Here is a 21860-nt window from a genome sequence, read left to right on the forward strand (position 1 = left end):
ACATGAACTTGATACATGCCGGGACGCCTGGTGAAATACAACGCAGCTGCAATACAAAATTTTCACGTATCGACGCTACGTGGTGCGCATGTCACATTGTTACAAGTGGCATGATATGACGCCAATAATGATGATGAGAAGATTTACTGGCATCTCTTTTGAAACGGGGCACTAACTAGCACTCACTTAGCCTGCTCGATTCATTCAGGTACGTTATACATGTGTTTGACGGCCTAGAAGAAGACAATCTGCTACGTCCTGTACACGCGTTCGTCCTATGTCACTTTACCTACGTCGCAGCAATGCACAAGCGGAAACAATCGGAGCGTGGCAAGCTCAATATACTCATCCGAAAGTTAGTGAAATGGGCCCTCGGGATCCCGACCACCATGCTGACGCATCGACTCCTCGAGCTCGGAGTGCACAATACGCTCGAAGAGATCGTTGAGGCTCAGGAGAGAGCGCAGGGGATACCACTGTCGAACACCAAGACGGGCTGCCACATCTTGCGCTAGCTCGGCTACTCCCCACCGACCATCCATGATCAACTGGAGTTTACGCTGGTTCCCCGCGAGCTCCACGATCTTATCCCCATCGCACCCATTCCGCACATCCACACAGATGCAAGCAACGGGGGCTTTGACGCTGTTCTCGTTCAGTGGCAAGACGGTGCCGAGGGGGTAGTTGCCCAAGCGAGCAGAGCATTGTCACGTGCTGAGTCCAGCTACTCAACCACGGAGAAAGAATGTCTGGCTGTCGTATGGGCAGTCACGAAATTTCGCCCGTACTTATATGGCTGCGCTTTTCAAGTTGTAAGTGACCACGATTCCCTTTGTTTGTTGATCAATATGAAACACGCTGGAGCTTACGGCTTCAAGAATACGACATGAAAATAGTCTACGAAGCGGGAAGGCAGCACTTAGATGCCAACTGCCTGTCGAGATCACCGATTGAACCGCCGAGCGCGGACGAGGATGAATACGCAGGTTTTTTAGGAGTGAGTGAGTGAGTGAGTGAAGTAACTTTATTTCGGTCCAGAGAAGACGCAAGGAAGACCCCGCACCACCCGGCTAGTCCCACGTAGGAACCGCCAAGCCGAGCTTGACGGCCCGATCGCGGGCACTCTGGACGGCCAGGGTTTGGTCGTTGAGTTCGGGGCTGCCCAAGAGCGCAGCCCACCTATCCTCGCTGAAGGAGGAGCCGATGGCTTCACACTCCCACAACACATGGTCCAATGTTGCCCTTAGTCCAAAGGCAGGGCAGTCCGCACTGGGATATCTTTCAGGGTATATGGCATGAAGAACCGCGAGGTTAGGGTACGCACGGGCTTGTAGAAGTCGAAGGGTAACCACCCGCGCCCTGCATAAGGCGGGGTGCGGGAGGGGGAATACCCGTCTTGACAGATAGTAGTGTGTGGTGTTTTCATTAAACGTAAGCAAGGGTTCCCCGCGGGGCAAGGGGACTGCTGAGGTGGCGCGGTCAGTGAGACCTCGTGCGGCTGGTGTGCGCCCTCGTTAGGGTTAGAGGGAGAACCCTCAATTGACCCCAAGTGAGCGGGAAACCAAATGAGAGAATGCAGAGAGATACTTTTGGCGCTTTGGAGAATACGGAGGGCCTGGGGGGAGACCATACCGGTTTGATAGCCCTTAATGGCTGCCTTAGAATCACTATATAATGCCTCTCTGCGACCATCGAGCACAGCCAGCGCGGTCGCAACCTGTTCGGCTACCACGGGCCTCGAAGTGCGTACCGTAGCACAGCAAGTGAGCCTTGAATTGGAGTCTATGATGGAGACGGCGAATGCTTCTTGTTGGATATATGCCGCGGCATCCACGAAGCTTGCCTCAATGTGGTTATTGCGGACATGCTCAAGTAGAGCTGTACCTCTGGCCCGACGTCTGCCGACGTTGTTTGCGGGGTGCATATTGCGGGGAAGGGGCGCGATGAGCAGGTGAGACCTGATGTCGCTGGGAATCCGCACGGCGTCGGGGCATTGGTCGACAGGATTGAGGCCCATCTCGCCGAGTAACTTGCGGCCCGTCGGGGTGCCGGATAGCCTGAGCAACTGTGAGTGCTCTTGTGCCTCGATAATTTCTTCGAGCGTGTTGTGGACTCCGAGCTTCAACAGATTTTCGGTGTGAGTGCTTGCAGGTAAGCCGAGGGCAAGCTTAAAGACCTTTCTGATGAGTGAATTGAGCTTGTTCCTCTCTGCAACATGCCAATCATGCATGGCCGCCGAGTATGAAAGGTGGCAGAGAACAAAAGCGTGTATAATGCGAATGAGGTTGTCTTACTTGATTCCCCGGTGCCTGTTGGCGATCCTCCGAATGAGGCCGAGAGCACTCTCCCTCTTGGCGGTGATCTTTCTGAGTGCGGTTCCATTGGCACCGTTAGACTCGATATACATCCCCAATATTCGGAGCGAGTCCACTCTGGGCACCGGAGACCCGTCACCAGTGAAAAGCCGTATCTCGCTTTCGGACGCCGGTTTCCAATCACGATGGCCGCCGCCTCTGGGTCTTTTCTTGTAGAGAAGTAGCTCAGATTTCGATGGAGAACATCTGAGCCCAGTCGGGCGGAGGAAGCGCTCGGTCGCATCGATGGCGCTCTGCATGGCGGCTTCAACTTGGCCGTCGCTCCCGCCGACGCACCAGATGGTGATGTCATCTGCGTAGATGGTACGGTTGATTCCTTGAATCTTCGCGAGCTCCTTAGAAAGCCCAATCATTGCGATGTTAAATAATGTTGGCGAGATGACTGAGCCTTGAGGCGTGCCGCGTGAACCGAGGGTGATCTCTTGCGAAAGGTATCCTTCGATCTTGAGCTTGGCAGTTCTCTGGCTAAGGAAGGATCGGACGAAGTCGTAGGTCCTCTTCCCGAGGCCGGCAATAGACTGGAGAATGAACTCGTGTGAGATATTGTCGAACGCCTTCTGCAGGTCTAATCCAGGGATGGCTCTGGTATCACCCGTGCTCCGGTCGATGATCTGATGCTTTATCAGCTTCATGGCGTCCTGTGTCGAGAGGCCGGCTCTGAAACCAATCGTATTGTGGGTATACATGTCATTGGCCTCGATGTGCACCTTGAGCCGGTTGAGCAGGGCATGCTCTGCAACCTTACCGACACACGGTGTCAGGAAAATTGGTCTTAGATTTTCTATTCCTGGTGCTATACCGGGTTTGGGGATGAGTACTGTGCAGGCCGCCTTCCGCTGTGTGGGAATCTGTCCACTACGCCAGGCTTCATTAATCCTTTCAGTGAGGAAGTCGATCGACTCATCATCGAGATTCCTCAGCATCCTGTTAGTGACGCCATCTGGGCCAGGGGCAGATTTGACATTGAGTGAGAAGAGGACATCTCGGATCTCGGCCGCGGTAAAGTCCTGGTCCAAGTCTGGCACCGCACACCCCGCGTAATCCGGGAACTGGGTAGGGGCAGAGCTATCCGCGACCGGCAGGTACTTGTCTATGAGCCTGTCGACAATCAACTCGTCCAGGGTAGAGTCCGTAGCGAGGTGGATGGCTCGCGCGAGGGATTGTCTCTGGCTGGATCTGGTGCTGCCCTCATCGAGAAAGTGTTTGAGCAGACCCCAGCTCTTGCCTGATCTGAGCTGACCCTCGACGGATTCGCAGAGTTCATCCCATTGTTGCTTACACAGGTTCTTGCAGTTATGTTCGATCTCCCTGTTAACCTCCGAAGCCTTCTTGCGGAGCCTCCTGTTATGCTTCTGCCCCTTCCATCTCGTGAGCAGGGCTTGCTTGGCTTCCAGCAGGTGCGTCAACCTGCTATCCATCTAGTGAACGTCGAGCTCAGTGACGACCTCCTTGGTTGCCGCCGCGGCGTCATCCCTGATCCCTTTGCACCAAACTTCAAAATCTGTCCCGGCCATCGGTTCGCGCTCGGCTCTGATCTTGCGGAAAACGTCCCAGTCGATCAACTTTAATTTCCTCGTCTTATAGCGGGCAATCGGGAGGGAGACTTCGATGACGTAGTGGTCACTTCCGAGGTCTAGAGCCGCGTTTACCCACTTGACCTCCTCTACGTTCTTGACAAAAGAGAGGTCTGGGGTAGTGTCCCAGCATGCGGAGTTGCCTCTCCTAGTGGGGAAATCCTTATCGGTGATAAGGGTCAAGTCCAGTTCCATCGCAGTCTGCCACACTTCGCGTCCCTTGGGCGTGTCATGGGTGTACCCCCACACCCTATGTGGGGCGTTGAAATCCCCGACGACTACAAGGACTACTACTACAGGCCGTCAGCCTGCCCACCGGCCAGGCTGACTGCCCTCTTGAGGAGAGAGATGGCCCTCACCCTGCGGTAGCTGGGGCTGCAGTATACGTTGAAGATGAAGAGGCTGTTTCTTCTGAGGCCCCTTCTGGGTGGGTTCATGAGGATTTAAGCCATGACGTACTCGATGCCATCACCAACTGCGCCGAGGTCGCGAGAGAGGCAATTGTACCTTTTGTTGACCTCCTGAATGTGAGGATGCTACCAGATAACCTGCGAGTTTTATAGGAGTACTAGTTGAAACTTCATGAATAGCGATGATTTGGGGCTTAACCTTGAGAGTTCTTGAATATTGCTGCAGAAGCCGCTTCTTGTTGGGAAACCCTCCGCAGTTCCATTGCCAGATACTAAAGTTCTCGTCCGCGCCATCCCTGACTAGGCCGAGAGGAGGCTTGAACGGCCCTGAGAATCGCGCCCTCCGTCGGTGGTGCTAGTATATGACGTCGTGCTGCGACCTGCGAAGGAGCGGGGCTGCGTTCTCTCCTGGCATCGACGTCCTCTTGTTTGCTTATCCCTTCACTGAGTGCACCTAAGCCCATTTTTAGGTGCGCTATAGGTTCCTGGACCTTTGCTAAGCTAGCCTGTATGCTGGCGAAGGCATTCTTGAGTTCTGAGAGCAATTTTATAGTCTCGTCTTCTCCTCTGTTCTCTACCGCTCGACGCTTGGGCGGGCGAGCCGCGTGGGATGTTTCTGACGTATCCATGGCGACCGGGGCCAAAGCGGGTTGCGGCGAGGAGGGTGAAAGCGCGAGCTGCCTATTCTCCGCCATCTCCGCAGCTAGCCTGCGCATTTCTTGTTTAACCTGCGCGTTTTCTTTCCTCAACTGCTCGTTAACTCGTCGCAACTCCTCGAGCTCATGTGCGTGGTGCGAATCGCGAGGCGAGTCGTCACCTCTTGGACCCTCACGTCCCCCTCGAACCTTGTCGGCCCAGGAGAGCGTGGACTTGCTTCTAGGGGCGGTGGGCATGCGGGAGCAGGACCTGGTCCCCCTCGACGTGTCGCGCCCTGGTCTGGAGCTGGAGTGAGGCCGAGAACCGGAGCGTCCCCGGGAACAGGCCCGTTCTCTGGATCCACGGCGGGAGCCGGGACGTGCCCTGGAGGCGGAGTGGGCCCTGGATACGGAACGGACTCTCGAGCGGCCCCTGGAACGGGAGCGTCCTCTGCGCTGAGCACCCGGAGTGGACGAAGCCTGGACGAGTTCCGCAGTGTCCGAGCGCATGGCTGAGGGGACGATGACGCGGCACCGGCCATCTTGGCGCGCTCACTGCGACGACGACGTACGATGTGTAGGATCTTGAACCTTTGAGCACAGTCCTTATTAGCCGTGAGATGTTGGCCACCACAGAGTTTACACTTGGGGGTACACTGATGCTGCTCATCGGAACTAGGGGCACCACAGCCACGGCAAATAGCCTCACCGGGATTGGGACACACGTCGGCGCGATGACCGAGGCGGCCACACGCATAGCACACGTCGGTTTGCTTGCGGTAGAGTGAGCACTGCATGAGTAACGGTCCATACCTGACAAAGTTCGGTACACGATGCCCGTCGAACGCGACGATGACCGTGCCGGTTTAAGCTATACTCTTCGCTGTTAAGACAAGTGGATTATTGGCGTTGACAATCTTGGCATCGATGACGTCAGGGCCGTCTTGAAGAGCGATGTTGCGGATCACCCCTTGCACGTGGAGTGCAGGGCCGTCTCGTAGGCACTGAGCTCATATACCTTGCCCGAGATGAGCATCTGCCTCATCCGGACGTAGCGGTTCGCATTCTCGCGCTTGTGAGTACAGGCAACCATATTTTGTTGCGGATTCGGGCATAGAGTATCTTGGCATAGATCTTCCTGACTGATGCCAGCGGCGGCGAGTGTTGCGTCAGCCACCGTAACAACGCCAATATTGGAGATATTGAGTCCACCTCGCGGCCTGATCACAATCTTGATATCGTCTCGAGGAAGTGAGGGCATTCGTCCCGCTAGTATCACTTTGGATTTTAGCGCCGCATCACCCGATTTGCCACGGCGCGCTCCCGGCTGGGGCGATGGCGCAATAGTGTCAGCCGTGCGCGTTTTGGCGCTAACCCTTCTGGCCCCCGCAGACTGCCAGCCTTGATCTTGGGTAACCTCTTCCGGAGAAATATCCTCCCCTGCCACTTGATACTCCATCTTGAGCAAGAAATGAAGTGTACCCCGCATTCAAAGGGCCAGTACGCGGCGGGCAGATGGTTCACGAGGCGAAAAGCTCGGTCTCAAAGCTCAGGCACGGGCAGGCGGCTCGTGGCTGAGGCGCGAGGCGAGTGGCCTCGGGGAGCAAAGCTTGGCAATCCTCCGTAGGCTTAGCTTGGCGGCCGCCGCCTTGCTGCTGTCAAAGCGTCTAAATCTGTGAAAAATGAACTCACAGCGCTACGGATGGCCTCTCTGAATGCCACTTTTCGAGCTGCGTCGAATGATGCGGACGTTCTGGCGCTTCCAGAATGCAGTCCGGAGGAAGTACATGTTGAATCGGGAGCTCATGTGGAAAAAGTGCGCTGAGTTGGCCCCCTTGCGGTGGTTCGGCAAAATGCCCTTTTTTAGGAGTTGTCGAGGCTGCCATCCCTCGGCAACAGGAAGGCGACCGGGAGCTCAACTCATTCGTAGAGATCTTGAAAGGGCGAGCTACGAATGTGTCGAAATTATTTTCAAGGAGACTACCTTCATTCTGTTTGTGTAGTGAAATTCTCTAAAGGAAGAATTTCTCTTCAACAAGTATGAGCTATCTGCTAGTAGTTCCCGAAAATCTCCGCCACGACATCTTGCAAGCCTGGCATGACGAAGCCACCTCAGGCCACCTCGGGCCGCCTCGGGCCACCTCGGTTACACATGGATAGTGGTACGAATAAAAGAAAAGATACCTCTGGCCAAGGCTCGCAGCAGAGGCGAAACATTACGTTAGAACTTACCATGAGTGCCAGCGACGCAAAGTACCACTAACTAAACCCGCTGCGCTATTGCAGCACGTTGCAGTACCGGAAACGCCGTTTGCTCAAATTGGTATAGACCTTCTTGGCCACTTTCCAATATCCGACAGCGGTAACAGGTGGGTAATAGTCGCGACGGTATATCTCACCTGATACGCGGAAACCAAGGCGATTCCGAGCGACACCGCAGCTGAAGCGGCACGATTCTCTGTCGGGAACATTGTCCTGTGACACGGTGTTCCGGCGGTCGTCATAACGACAAAGGAACCGCATTCACAGCTGAGCTTTGCGCGTTGTGCTCACGCTTAGTGGCAAATCACATAGGAAGATGACAGCCTATATAAACCACAAATGAATGGGCTTACAGAACGCCTACAGAACAACACTGTCGCAGCAGACATGCTTTGCATGTGCGTCGACGTGGAGCACAAGAATTTGGACAGAATATTGCCCTATACGTCACATTCGCATATAATACAGCACGCCAGGAAACAACCAAAATGATGCTATTTGGGTTTATCCATGGTCGCGAAGTCACTACGATGCTTGACGCTACAGTATGCTGCCTCATGGCTACAATCACTCAGACGTAGACGCCGCGGAATTCACTGAGCGCGCCGAGGAAGCACGACAGCTCACGCGCGTCATAATAACTACACAGCAAGAGCGTGACGCCCGACAATACAATCGCCGCCACCAGTTCGTCGCTTATACACTCGGAGAAAGGGTCTGGGTTTGGTATCCGGTACGACGCCGACGCCTCTGGGAAACTTCTACGCCGACACTTCGGACCATGCAAAGTTCTGCGCAGTATTAGCTACGGGAATTATGAGGTCGTAGGTGACGGTTCGTGCTGTTCCAAACGCCATCAACAGGTGCGTGAGATAGTTCACGTGGTGCGCATGAAGCCGTATCTCTCTGAATGACGTGGACACCGACAAGCTGTTTATCGAGCCTAACACTACCATTTGATGAGCATGGGGACGATACTCGCTCTGGAAGGAGGGTAATACCGCGTCACTATTCGTGCCAACTACAGCCTGACGATGACAAAGACGAAGACCGGGCCGCTCGAGAGTACGAGTACGAGCACAATAAAGAAAAGATGAAAACGTTCTTTTGTGCTGGCCTGCGTCCTGCACGTCCTTTTCGAGTACAACGCGGTACTGCTACTTGCCGCCATAAAGGCTCTGTGCTTCGTAACTTGCGACAATTATGATGTGTTTCGTATCCATTCACCAAGGTCCTTGACTTAATGTCCTCGAATACTGTACCTGCAAACCGGAGGCGATCAATGAAATGCACGCTCGATGGTCCGCTGATTGCAATGTCGATGCCACCGATGGAAACGACGAGTCAGCGCGCACCCGTAAAGCTGGCTTCGTAGCGGCGCAGAAAAACAGTTGATGTCATTTTCCGCCAGGCGATAGATGGATGGATGGATGAAAAACTTTATTAGGGTCCTTTAGGACGCGCACTAGCGCGCAGCGGGCCGCTCCCACGACGGGACAGAGAGGCCGAGCCTCTCCACCGCGTCGCGGGCCCGTTGGACAGCCCATAACTGTTCTTGGAGGTTGGGACTGTGTAGGACCGCATCCCAACGTGAAGCAGTGTTGTTTTCATCGCCGCGTAACGCGGGACATCGCCAGAGCATGTGAGGTAAATTCGCTAAGTCATTGCATAGTGCACATGCATTTGTTGTCTGAATTTCGGGGTACACCTTGTGAAGAAGTAGGGGGTTTGGGTAAGCCCCCGTCTGTAGAAGCCTTAGTGTCAAAGCCTGAGGTCTATTGAGTTTACAATGTGGGAGGGGGTAGATCCTCCGAGCCAAGTAAAAGTGCTTAGTAATTTCGGTGTACGAGGAAGGAGAGTCCCGATTGTCAGTACCCCCAGCGTCATGCTGCCCGGTAGCTACGCGGTTGATGATCCCTCGCGCAGCTCCGTGTGCCGACTCATTGAGGTTGGGCTGGGCACCCTCGATCTGTCCCATGTGGGCTGGAAACCAGATCAATGTGTGTGGCTTGATCTCCTTGCTTCCTAGTATCCCTGGGGCCAGCTCGGATATGGTTCCCTTGGCAAATGCCCTAACAGCTGATATGGAGTGACTGTAGATTGATGTGCTCTTGTCGTCCAATAAGGCCATCGCTATTGCAGCCTGCTCTGCGATCTCAGAGGACGTCGCCCGAATCGAGATTGCGTTCGTTATTTGCCTTTCATGATCTACGCTAACTACAGCGAAGGCCTGTCCGTCGGCGTAGCGCGCTGCGTCTACGAAACTGTTCTCCGAAGCCCGTTCACGAGCCTTTTCCAGGAGAGCCTTCGCGCGCGCCCGACGTCTTCCCACGTTGTGCTCTGGATGGACGTTTCGTGGGATCGAGGTGACAATAATGCGGTCCCGCTACTCTCGAGGGATGCTACAGAACTTTGTTTTGATTACTCTGGGAGAAACGCCCAGCTCCTGTAAGATGTGTCTTCCAGCTTGTGTGGTAGATAGTCTGACGAACTGGGCCCTCTCCTGTGCTTCCGCTATTTCCTCTAGCGTGTTATGAATGCCAAGTTGAAGCAAGCGTTCCGTGTGAGTGTATATGGGGAGGCCGAGAGCTCTCTTGATTGCCTTCCTGATTAATGCGTTGAGCTTATCCCGCTCCGATCTTTGCCAGTTGTGCATAGCCGTGACGTAAGTGAAATGACACATTACGAACACATGTACCAACCTCACGAGGTTATCTTCTCCGAGGCCTTGCTGCCGGTTGGCCACTCTTCTGATTAGTCTGATGGCATTGTCCGTCTTCTTAGTGAGTCGCAGCACTGTCTGTTTGTTTGAACCATTCGACTCTACCATCATGCCGAGAATCCGGATAGCATCCACCCTCGGAATATATTGCCTCCGTCGTTTGCGCGCAGTTTTATGTCGCATTCGGCGAGTGCTTTCCACCCCTTTCGTTTCGGGCCTCTGCGCTTGGGTCGATAAAGTAGCAGTTCCGACTTGTTCGGTGAGCACCGAAGGCCCGTGGACTCAAGGTTTCTCTCGGTAGCATCAATCGCCTCTTGCAGGGCCGTCTCTACCTGTCCGTCACTACCTCCCGTACAGCAGATGGTAACGTCGTCTGCGTATATGGCATTACTGATACCGTCGATAGCAGAGAGTGTCCTGGATAGTCCAATCATGACGAGGTTAAAGAGGGTTGGGGATATGATTGCCCCTTGTGGCGTCCCCTTAGACCCCAGCTTGATCATGTCTGAAGTCAGGTCCCCGATCTTAAGGGTGGCTTCTCTGTTTGATAAGAAAGATCTCGTGTAGGAATGAAAGTGCTTCCCCAGGTTAAGGCTCGAGATTGTGTTTAAAACGAACGAGTGAAGAACGTTATCGAAGGCCTTTTCCAAATCTAGACCTAGTATGGCTCTCGTGTCCCGCGTATTACAGTCAATAATGTGATGCTTGATGAGCTTCATCGCGTCATGCGTCGAGAGACCGACCCTAAAGCCGATCATGTTGTGTGGGTAAATGTCGTGGTCCTCTAGGTAGCGTGGAAGCCTGTTTAGGATTGCGTGCTCAGCAACCTTCCCCACACACGATGTGAGCGAAATTGGGCGGAGGTTATCGAGGCTGGGCGGCTTGCCAGGCTTGGGGATGAGAATCGTGTTGGCCGATTTCCACATTTCCAGGACTTTACCGCTGCTCCATGCTTGGTTAATGATGTCCGTTAGGTATTCGATGGACTTCTCGTCCAGGTTTCGTAGAGCTTTGTTTGTGATCTTGTCCGGACCCGGAGCCGATCTGCCGTTGAGGGCATGGAGCGCCTGCCTGATCTCCTCAATCCCGAATTCTGCGTCGAGCTCAGGGTTCTCGGAGCCTTCGTAGTCAGGGGAAGGTGGTGTAGGGCCCGATGCGACTGATAGGTACTTCTTCACTAGTTCAGGTGATAGCCCTCTGCAAATAGCGGTGCGATCGACGAGGGAAAAGTTTCGCGCAACTCTGCACCCTGCCGGACCATATACAGGAACACTAATCGCGTCTGCTTACGCGCTAGGACGCATATATTAGGGCATGTTTCCACTGCAAGCTAGCAAAGCGCTGGCGTGGCTCAGTGGTGGAGCAGCTGAATTCCGCACTGTGGGCCCGTGTTCGATCCCGATGGGAACTGGGTGTTTTTAAAGCGAAAGCTAATGGCGTCGAGCCGAGTTTCGCCATCACCAGCAATTTGACCTTCATTTGACTGCAGCTGCGCCGTAGCCTTGGCAACGCATTACGTGACTCGCCGCGCCGAGTTCTACCGGCGCCGCCGGCTTGGCGCGTGCGCTGTCCGCAGCTGGGTCGCCGCCTGACCACGTGACTCGCCACGCGCCGGCCAAGAGAAGCGCCGCCCTCGCCTAGTCTGCGCGAGCTTGACCATAGATGAGAGCGAGGTTGCGCCGTCTTTGCTGAGCGTTGCGCGGGAGCGGGAGGCGTTGAGCCGTCGTTGCCAAGCGGGACCACCGAGACCAATGTGGCGACCGCGTTCGAGCCCTGTCGCTTTTGGGCTTTGACGCTGCGCGTATTCGCGGCGTCTCTTTGCATGTCTAGCACTTGCGCTTTCCCTGTGGCACAATAGGCGTCGCACTGTCGAACGATGCGTGTCTACCCAAGCCTAATCACAGTCATGTCTAGCCACCGACCTAGGCACAGACATCATTCCTGGCTTAACGATGATTGTATACTTAAGTATAAAAATTACAGCTAAATCAACGGTTAACCGAGTGAAATCAGCAGTTAACCAGGCTAAACCAAGCTTTCGCTTTGCATATCCAGGGTTAGCTGAGCTAAGCAACAGCCAATTCTTTTTTCTCATTCCTGATGAAAGCTGTGATGGACGCCTGCGGCGGCGGACACCCTCGCCGACGGAAACGGCTATTAGACTAAGCCCGTAACAGCTTACGCTGTAATATCGGCAGAGAGCCAAAGCGCCCGCGGCAACATGTCCAGCGACTGCTATTTTTCGACATCAACCAGCATTTTACATTGAGTTTGACACTTTTCTAACACCATTTGCTGGGCGTGTTCGCACTAAGCGTGTTCGCACTAAGCATTGTACAATTGTTTGCTCCGACAGTTGCAAAAGTAACTCGAAGGCGGCGGATCCAATGAGTGCTTCACCGAATAGCACACCTGTCACCTGTTTCATGTACAAATGCCACATACCTTGAACTAATTGCAAGGACAGTTCTGCAGCTGCTTATCTTGTGTACAGTCTTTATGCTGTCAAAAGATCAGCTGCCGCGTTCCTAATGTACCGCTGCAGGAACATCGACTATAGTGGAAACGTGGTTATCAATATTTCGCTGCGACGCCACGATTCGTAAACAGTAGGTTCTCGAAGTTTCGAAAAAACTCAGAAGCTGGCGGCACACATTGGGCCGGAAATTGGCCGGAGCCCGGCGCGACAGTCGCTACAGAAAAAAAGACGCTTTAAAGCTCTTCCCGATCTTTGCCCATATAGAGTATCAAACGAACTATGGAAATTAGAAATATTTGCATAGTCCCAGCTCATTACTTGCGAAATTGAAGGGACGTTGGATAGCGGCTCGGACGAGTGAATGTACGAGCGAATGCGCAGTGACAAAGCCAACTGCAGTTGGTTTCGTTGTTACAATGATTGCAGCCCGTATTCTCTAACGTTGTTGTAGAACACGGGCTGAATAAAACCCGTGTTCTGATATTCAAATCTAAGCCTCTTCACGCCGTAAAAATAATGACACGTCTACTTGTTTATATTTTTCGGGTGACCCCTTTTCACCGTCTAACAAATGTTATCGCGCAGCGCGGTATGCATGCACATGTATCAGAAGTTTCTCGAATGTTGTCGATGTTCCTTCCCGTTGTCTGTTGTCACCAAAGTTTGTGTAATCTGGTTGCACGTGCGACGCGAGTTGCGTAGAATTTTTCTGGAACACACGCGGGCGCCAGCGATTACTCTAGAACCTTCGATGGCTCATGTATAAAAGCCGACGTGCTTGACCGGCAGGCCAGATTTGCGATGATCCCCGACTGTGTTCGCCGCTATCGCCGTCCTTTGAATGTACCTTGCTTTTGAGGGCACAGGTTTGCCCAATAAAACGCTAGTTTCGTCATTCACAGTTTTGCTTCCTTCCTCACCGTCACTGCTACGTGACAATATGAAACTGGGCACAATCTTTTCTTGTAGCGCTTCGTGTGTGCCTGTCTAACTTTCATGTTAGAAATTGATAAGAACGGAGCTGTTTAACGCTTTTAGTTCCACCGTTCAGCGTTAAAAAAAAACTCAGGCCAGCTGTGCGCCGCCTCGCGTTGCCTAGCAACCACCTGCGAAAACACCGGGTCACTAACCTGCTCGCATCCCACGCGCCTAGGGCGGAGTCGTGACGCCACAGGCGAGTAAAATGTCGGAACAGCCGGCGCGGCGAAACGCATCTCGCCTCCTCTACTCCGTTCGTATGTGCTGCTGCCATGGGAATACCGAGGCAAGTCCGCAGGCCCGAACAAGGAGCGTCTTACCAGGAAGAGCGCCGTACTGCCAAGCGAGAAGCGATGCGTCGCCGCCGAGCGACGCCGAGTCGAGGACCCTGAGTTTCAGTCCAGGGAACGCGAGAGTCGCCGCCTGAACGCTCGACGTCACCGAAAAACCTATCCCGGCCTGCGACTTCTCCAAAACTTCCAGCGTCAAGCCCGCCGATACAACTTAGCAAAACCTAGCATAACCTCGCAAAACCTGGAAACGACTTAGCCAGGCATTTCAACAACTTAGCAAAACCTAGCGTAACCTCGAAAGACCTACAGACAATTTAGGCCCCCCCCCCCAAAAGCCTACCATAACCTAGCAAAACCTAGAAACGATTTGCCAAGCCTACCAACAATTTAGCCAAACCTATAGCATAACCTCGCAAGACCTGCAAACAACTTAGGCAGGCCACGTAAAAGGTAGGTGATCACAAGCTCCACTGTTGACTCCAGCTTTGCACCACTAGTGCAAGCTTGGCACGTATTTTTTTCTCACGTTTTCTTGGGTGTTACTATCCCTCACTGCCCTGCTTGTTACTTAAGGCGAGTCAAATTAATTTCCATTGTTGAGTAATTAGAAATTACTACAGTAAATAACCTAATGTGATGGAAGGTTTATCGGACACCATGGCAAAATGGGAATTATTGCTTCGTTCAATTTATGTTTGCTCTATAACTGCATCGCTCCATAATTGCGGTTGAGTTATGCTTGCCTTGTGAACTGTTGACTGGGCTTGTAAATATGTGAGCTTTGTTTGCTGGATTTCAGCCGTTCTAATTTCGAGTGTTTAATTATATTTCCTGCTCACTACGAATTTAGTACGTGTCCGACTTTCCAATTTATGCCGCCCTTTATATGTTTAGGCGCATGTATTGCCTTTTCGCCGATGTGAACTAGCAACGCTTCATACTACAGAGGGCTGAATGTACAAAATTCAAGCACGCATGCGACCCGGTTGCATATGCCACCCCAATTTGTTAAATGTGCACATAATGCAGCCGCTACGCACGCATAGCTTTTACGTGGCACTGCAGTAAATTTTTATAGTGCGCTTTCCTAGTACTACCTTGTAAAGGAAACAAGTTTAACTTTGCAAACAGCGATAATCCGCGGGATGAGTGCATCTGTAAGCGAGTGGTAGCATGGTTTAAATTGAAACGGGCCTGCGACAGCAATATTCAATTTATGCACGTCGCATTTTGGAAGCAAACGGGAGGAACGTGTCGCGTCTGGTTCATAATAACTGACCTTTTTACTGTTTACAAAGAGAAAAACCTTGAAATCTTGTGGTTTTTCTCCGCAGAACTAGAGCATGCCGGGAAGACAACGGCGAGGATTTTTTTGTACAATAAGAGCATGCGCTGTTTTCTGTTGCTCAGGCCTCAGCATCCCACCCGCACGTATTTCTGGCATAGTATATAGTTGGACACGTGACCGAAAGTTTCTTGAAGCGCAAGCTGACTGCCGTCATGTCGTTTGAAAAACCATCTTCACTTGCGCGAGGTTTTCGCTTTGGAAATGAATGCGCTTCTAGGCATGTAATCGTTGCTGCGCGCTTTTTGTCAGGCGCGACAATGTCAGAGAGGGTTGGCTATATTGAGCCTGACAACGCGTCACAGTTTGTCTCTTTCCTGTGCTACGACTTCGGAAATTTCGCTCGCATTTTGCCTATTGCCTCTGTATCAATGTAGTCAGCCCAAAATTCGGAAACCATAGCCTTCAAGAGCTGTTTTGTTTGGTCATCGTAGTCTCCAATTTTACTAGAAGTGTCGGACGTGTTTTTTCAGAAGTTGACAATACAAAGACGTATCTCGCGAACACACCTCAATCCGAACCACTGCGGAAGCCCAATGACTATGATGGCGTTGCGCTGCTGATCTTAAGGTCCTAGGTTCAATCCCGGGCGCGGCGGCCGCATTCCTACGAGGACCAAAAGCAAAAGCACTCGTTCACCGTGAATTGCGTCTACGTTGAAGGACCTCAAGTGGTCAAAATAATCAGGAGCCTCCCACTACGACGTGCCTCCTAATTAGGCCATGGTTCTGGCTTCAGGAATTAATTATGAGTTGTCAAATTTTGATCCGGACATAAGCGCCTTAAACAATTTCCGATTGATACGTTCAACTACGCTGCTAGATTCACTCACATACTGTTTGTTACCAACGCGCATCTTCTGCGAGCGCTACTATCAGAAAATACCGGAAGAAAAGCACTATGCAATTTAATCAAGCAATTGTGATTTTTCGCGAACTGTTTGTGGGCATGAAGATATCGTTTCTTTGGTCCTGACACGATTCTGACAAATAAAACTTGTTCAGAACTACTTTTTGTATCGAAAAAATTAAAATCCTGTGGCAATGACGTAGCACAGGATGTGAAGCCCGCATTGCTTGAGTTCAGTGGATCATCGTACATTAAACAGAGAACGCCCAGAAATTGGTGAAGGTGTTGCTTCAAAACTATTTCATTTTGTAAAGTTTTTTATTTCCTTTTAAAGCACCACGTGTAGGTATACAGCAGGGCACTTAAATTTGAAGTGGACATGCGGGCAGTGTTCCGGTGTTTGCCTCCGACAAACAAAAGACTCTCTAAGCAATTTCATGGGCCGGCGCTTATGACCAGCCGTTGTTTGAACTACATATGTTTAACGAATGTATGCATGCGGGCTGCACTTGCTGTAAACTCAGCCTTCTGCACTTACGATTTGCTCCAGGCTCCCATTTGCTCGATCTCCATGGTTGAAAGTGTGGTTTGAAGCTGCATGCGGAAACGTGTTGTATGTGCAGTGAAAGATTCGGCGTGACAGTTTTTCATGAGTGAGCTTGTATTGTAACTTGTCATGTCATGATTAACCCCCCCCAAAAAAAAATACAGACAAAAAAGAAAAACATACCCTATTCAATGATGTACTTCGTTTGAAGAACACGCAAGCCACACACGAAGGCAGACTGCACGCGGATAGCACTATATTTTGGGGTGCATAAGTTCAGCAGCAATATATATACATATATATATATATATATATATATATATATATATATATATATATATATATATATATATATATATATATATATTTGCATAGTCTGTCCGCTGAGACCTGTAAATATGCAGTTTTAATTAGGGATTAAACTGCGCAAGATGAACTCATTTTCTTCGTTTCCTACAAATTACAGTACCCACTAGAGATGTCGCTCCACGACACATGGGAATCCAATAATAGTAGGAGAGTGCGAACAGTGGAACTTCCAAATCAAACCGAATACGAATGAAGTTCACAAGAATACTGTGGCGTTCGATTCCACCGTTTCCTCACCCCAAATGTGGAATAGGAACCGGAACGATAGTCTGGTCGGCCTCCCCACCTTACCTCTCTTCTCCATTCTTTCTATTCCTCGCTCTCTCCTCCGCCAAAGATTTGACCCGTATTGTGCTATGATTAATTTCAATTTCAATTCCTGCGACAACAGTAACATGCTGGAAACTGCTTTTGTTGTGTCTGCCAATCTGGCCGACATCGTCTGTATCCTCAGGCCACCTTTTTATCCTCTAATTTACACTCTCCACAGGTTGAAGAAAAACAACACATAAAACACACAACAACATGCAACATACGAGCTAATTCAAATAACTAATCGAAGTCAGTGTCTCTCACAAAGGCAGACTGAACTGTAGTTGACGTCTGCGTAATGCGAAGCATTCCTTATTTGCAGAGAACGCTTCTATGAGAGGTGCAACCGTCATGTCGCGAACGGTAAGAGGAAATGTTTTTAATGGCACGTTATGACATCGAAAGCAAACTAAAACTCAGTGGCACATAGCCAGTTGCCCCAATGCGCATATCTAAAGCACATACCAAGTCGTCCCTGTGGCACATAATTTTAGACTAGGCTATCACCGGGACCGGCCCGCGAGAGCGGTGAGATAGGCTTGCCCGCCAAACGGAGCAGGACTGGGAGAAGAATGCTTCGAATTAAAATCTTTCCCATGAGCCCTTCAGTGTGATTGGACCACATGCCGACGATGTTCAATTGCGAGCTGGACCCTCTAAGGAATGTGGTGTTGCGCAGCGTTGGTGCTTTTCAATAAGTGCGGAGTTTGGCTCGCCACACTCTCTCTGAAAGTTGTGGAGTTTGTATACACTTATACTTGGGGAATGTTAGAGACGAGCACGACGTTGTCTGCATTGCGAGGAAGCTTTTCTTGAGAAGATAGTGCTACTTGTGCACGATGAGAGCCAGCTGCATTGCAGCCAGAAGAATGGTTGAAATATGCAATTATTTGTTGTCTCCCTTTATCATTGCGTCTCCCCATGTCATACTTTCGCTATCACCGGAATGGTCCACTCGGAGAAGCCCCTACGATAAAAAAGAGTTAATGGGACAAAAACAATGTTTATCAAATACGTCCGCATGCAAGGTCAAACTGTTGCTCCTTAAGACATAGCTCCTGCGTAGACTAGTTACATAAATTTTTTTGATTCACCTGGCTTGTTGCTTCAGCAGCTATGCTGTCAAAAGATAAATCGGGTATACCAAGCGCAATAAAAAATTATGCTGATCTAACGCGCACCTTCGAACCTGTGTAGTGGTTTATCAAATGCTATAAATTTGCCCCTTTTTTCCATTAAATTTGTTTGCGGGCTGCCGTTGTTAAAATTCTAAGGAATGGCTTTGTAAAGAATGAAAGACAAGGTATGAGCAACTTTGGGGATAGAAGAGTGGTTGGGTATGCGAAGTTTGGAATTTGGTTCGAAATCATTTTTGCCGAAGCGACGTCCAAGGCCGGACGTGGGACACCGACGCCAGATTTTCTACGGGACGGGGCCCTTAACGCTATCGCACTAGCAGTGGGAAAAGTAGCCCTTATCAGCTTTGCTCGAAAAACATAACTTCCTAAATGCAGCCTAAACATATAATATTGGCTCACAGGCTTCTCTAGAGCACGCTAATCTGTTCATCGAATGGTTAATTATATATAACGAATTATTTGATTTAGTGTACTTACTTTGATTTACCCACGCAGTATGTGCCATCGGTTTGTGCCCGTTCCTGGCCAATCTTCAAGAATGAGCTTGTTACATAACGATTATTAAATAAAGCCTGAATATATAACCTCGTCTCAGAGATATCTCCAAAGCATTGTACGCCGACCTGTTTATGGAACGGTGATATAAATTTGATGGATTCCTTGATTGGCATTATTTTCTTTGATTTAGCCATTCGGTACCTGCCAGTGGGATTGTGTTCTCTTGGTAAATCCTCGAGAATGGGCGTGCCGTACTGTGACGCAAGAGGTAAAAAATCCCTAAATATTGCTTTATACGTGTCTTACATCTCTGAGCGTACACCTGTCATCACCGTTCCTCCCTCAAGAAGCATCAAACGTTGCCTTCGTCCCTGTGACATCGCTGCGTATACGTCTCGCACTGTGCGTCCGCCTGGCCTGGAGTTTGTATTATGGCATATATATATGTATAGCTTGTGAGCGCTGTAATGCATAAACGTAATAATTGCTTGACAATAGCGCTGGAAAATTTGTGTGGTCTAACATAAACGTTCCATGCACACTGCATAGTATGAACTAAAACAAGATTGTGCGCATCACTATTAGTTGCAAAGAATGTAATTAACGGCTTTACTAAAGCTTTATTTGATATATATTTCAACATGTTCGTTGGACCTGCATATCTTTTAGACTAAGTTGGTTGCCTTACATTTCTAGTATATAATGTAACTGTTAAAATATCACCAAGAGTCTGCGCAATCGTTATTTTCTTAGAACGCTTTGTTTCTCCATGTCTAGAATGAATAACTCAATGTGAATATGAAATATGATTAAGTGTGAAATGTGCAAATAACCAAAATAAAGTAATTGTTCTCCTGTCTTAAAAAGATGATGAAGATTGAATGTTCTTCTGTGGCAAAGTGTGATTTAAACTGAAAAAAAAATACAAATAACGAAAGATAGACAATTTAAGAAAAACTGAACAATGTGCGAGAGCTGAAAACAGCCAGGCGATACTTCAAATCGTCCTATAATTAGCATGGCTGTCCTGATAAATGTTGTAATGATCCTCACTACTGTCTAAAAAAGCTGAACGATCGCAGTGCCAGTTGGCCATCACGGTAGTCACGTCACGAAAATTTGCTTTTGCATACCGAAGTACTTTCTCTTTCCCTCACGATTCCGCAAGAATGGAGAGAATTCATTTAAACAAAACAGATTGAAAGGAATACCTCTTGTAGGACAATGACATACTTCAATATTCGGTGGTTTGTTAAACGATCCATGGATCCGAGGCACTAAAGTAAAATACGGATTTTGGCAGTACTAGTCTCTGCCCTGCGCCAAAGGAGATGCCGGACAATATTGATCCCACCTCTCTCTCTCTCTCTCCTTTCCCTCACTCGCTTTATGCATTCATCCATGCACCCTTGCGTCCATGCGTCTGACAGCCATTTTCGCGATGTTAAGTCCCTATGTATATGAAGTCCGTTAGAATACAGACAGAGAGGCTCTTTAATGAATCTTGGAGAGGTATGAATTGACCCGTTTAGGAGTTACCGAATGAGGGAGATGAGTGAATAGTGTACATTTCCCGATGAAGAAAAAACATTTAAGGCAAAATGCTACCGCGTAATATCAAATAGAAACTTGGCCCGTCTTCAGACGGGAGAGAGATTTCGATTTTTTTGTCCTTTCATTTAGGGCGTCCGAGCAGCTTTCTTCAAAAACGTCGGAGGAAGCATTGGTACGTGACTTCGGTACAGCCCAGGCAGGGCTCTTGACCTTTGATTCTTTGAGGTGCGACACGCGTAAAAGGGCAGTTTCCGTTTCCGCCCAGGTTTGTTTACTTCGCAGTCTCGTAGCTTCATAGAATTGAACGTGACGACAAGTCTTACAAAAGTTCTAAGCGTTAAGAAAAAGTAAGATATCAAGTCTTTTAGAGATGCTGCGCGGCCGGCTTAATGCTGCTTACATTGAAAAAGACAGGGGCTGTGAAAGAAAAGTGTTTTCAAAACCTTTAATGCCTTTGGTTTTTGTGGTTCTCAGGCTGTAATTGAAAATATTTGTTTGTTTTATTTTTTACCCTTAATAGCCTCCATTATGTGACGCGAGCTCTTTCTCAAGGGTAAATGAAAAAAGAAGCAAGGATGGCTACTTGTAAAGTCCAAGAAAGTGTCCCATTATTGAGCTAAATTCTATCTTGAGCAACAAACTTGGACGTTATATTAAAAATGTTTTCACTTTTCGTCAATGCTCATCTCTCGGGAACTGTTGGTTCACTGGCTGCCCGAGCCGTTTGGCGATTTTGGAGAGCGCAAGTTAAAATGATAGACGCAGATACCATGCTGTGAGTGTGTGTAGCGTGGGTTTGAATAATCTAAAAACGGGATGTTTATCGTAAGAGAAAAAGAAAAGCTAATTAAAAATAAACGCTAAGACAAAAAAATGTGGCAGCTGTAGGTGTCTTCTAAGTATGTTAATTGGAAGGTCCAACTAGACGGTATCATCGGCAGGTATGTACTTCACTTATTACAGTTTTTACTTTGCTTGTAATGTATGCAGTCGTTTCTCCGACATGGAACTCACGATCAACTGAAGTGGTAAATCATAGAATTGATCCATCAGATGAAAGAAAGGGACATGATATCTATTTTCAGTGGATACCAAGTCATTGCGGTATCACTGGGAACGACGATGCAGATAAGCCAGCTTGGACGTCAAATCAAGAAGGCCGCTGCGTCCCCATTCCTCTCTCAAGGACAGACGCTACCAGGCAGCTCCGCATTCTAGCACGTACACCCTCGTTAGCTGAGTGACATACCGCACATGCAAGGTGCAGCTGACTGCACAGACAAAACCCTTCGCTGCAACTCGGACCTCTGGTCGGACTGCATCGACGCAAATCGTCTCTTCTGTGTCGGTTGGGGCTGGAAGTTGCCTTCACAAAAGTTTATTCAGCAATAATTGCAAGGGCTGACAATGCTGCATGTGATGTCCGCAGCTTCGAGGAGAACACTGACCAACTATTGTGTCACTGGCTTGAATTAAAAACACAAAGACAGTCTAGATGATCGTATTCTGACTGGACAGG

At 49.8% G+C, this 21860-nt stretch overlaps 1 long non-coding RNA gene across 1 annotated transcript in view; it reads right to left on the bottom strand.

Annotated features, from left to right (window-relative positions):
- LOC142581819 (uncharacterized) overlaps positions 1 to 16516 on the bottom strand; it is a 33953-nt gene extending 17437 nt beyond the window's left edge. Inside the window, exon 1 of the long non-coding RNA XR_012828298.1 lies at positions 16461 to 16516. This is a non-coding gene — a long non-coding RNA (uncharacterized LOC142581819). The remainder of the gene's footprint in view (positions 1 to 16460) is intronic.
- Between the last annotated feature and the right edge of the window lie 5344 nt (positions 16517 to 21860).

The sequence above is a fragment of the Dermacentor variabilis genome, chromosome 5 (genome assembly GCF_050947875.1).
Source record: "Dermacentor variabilis isolate Ectoservices chromosome 5, ASM5094787v1, whole genome shotgun sequence".
Lineage (NCBI taxonomy): Eukaryota > Metazoa > Arthropoda > Arachnida > Ixodida > Ixodidae > Dermacentor > Dermacentor variabilis.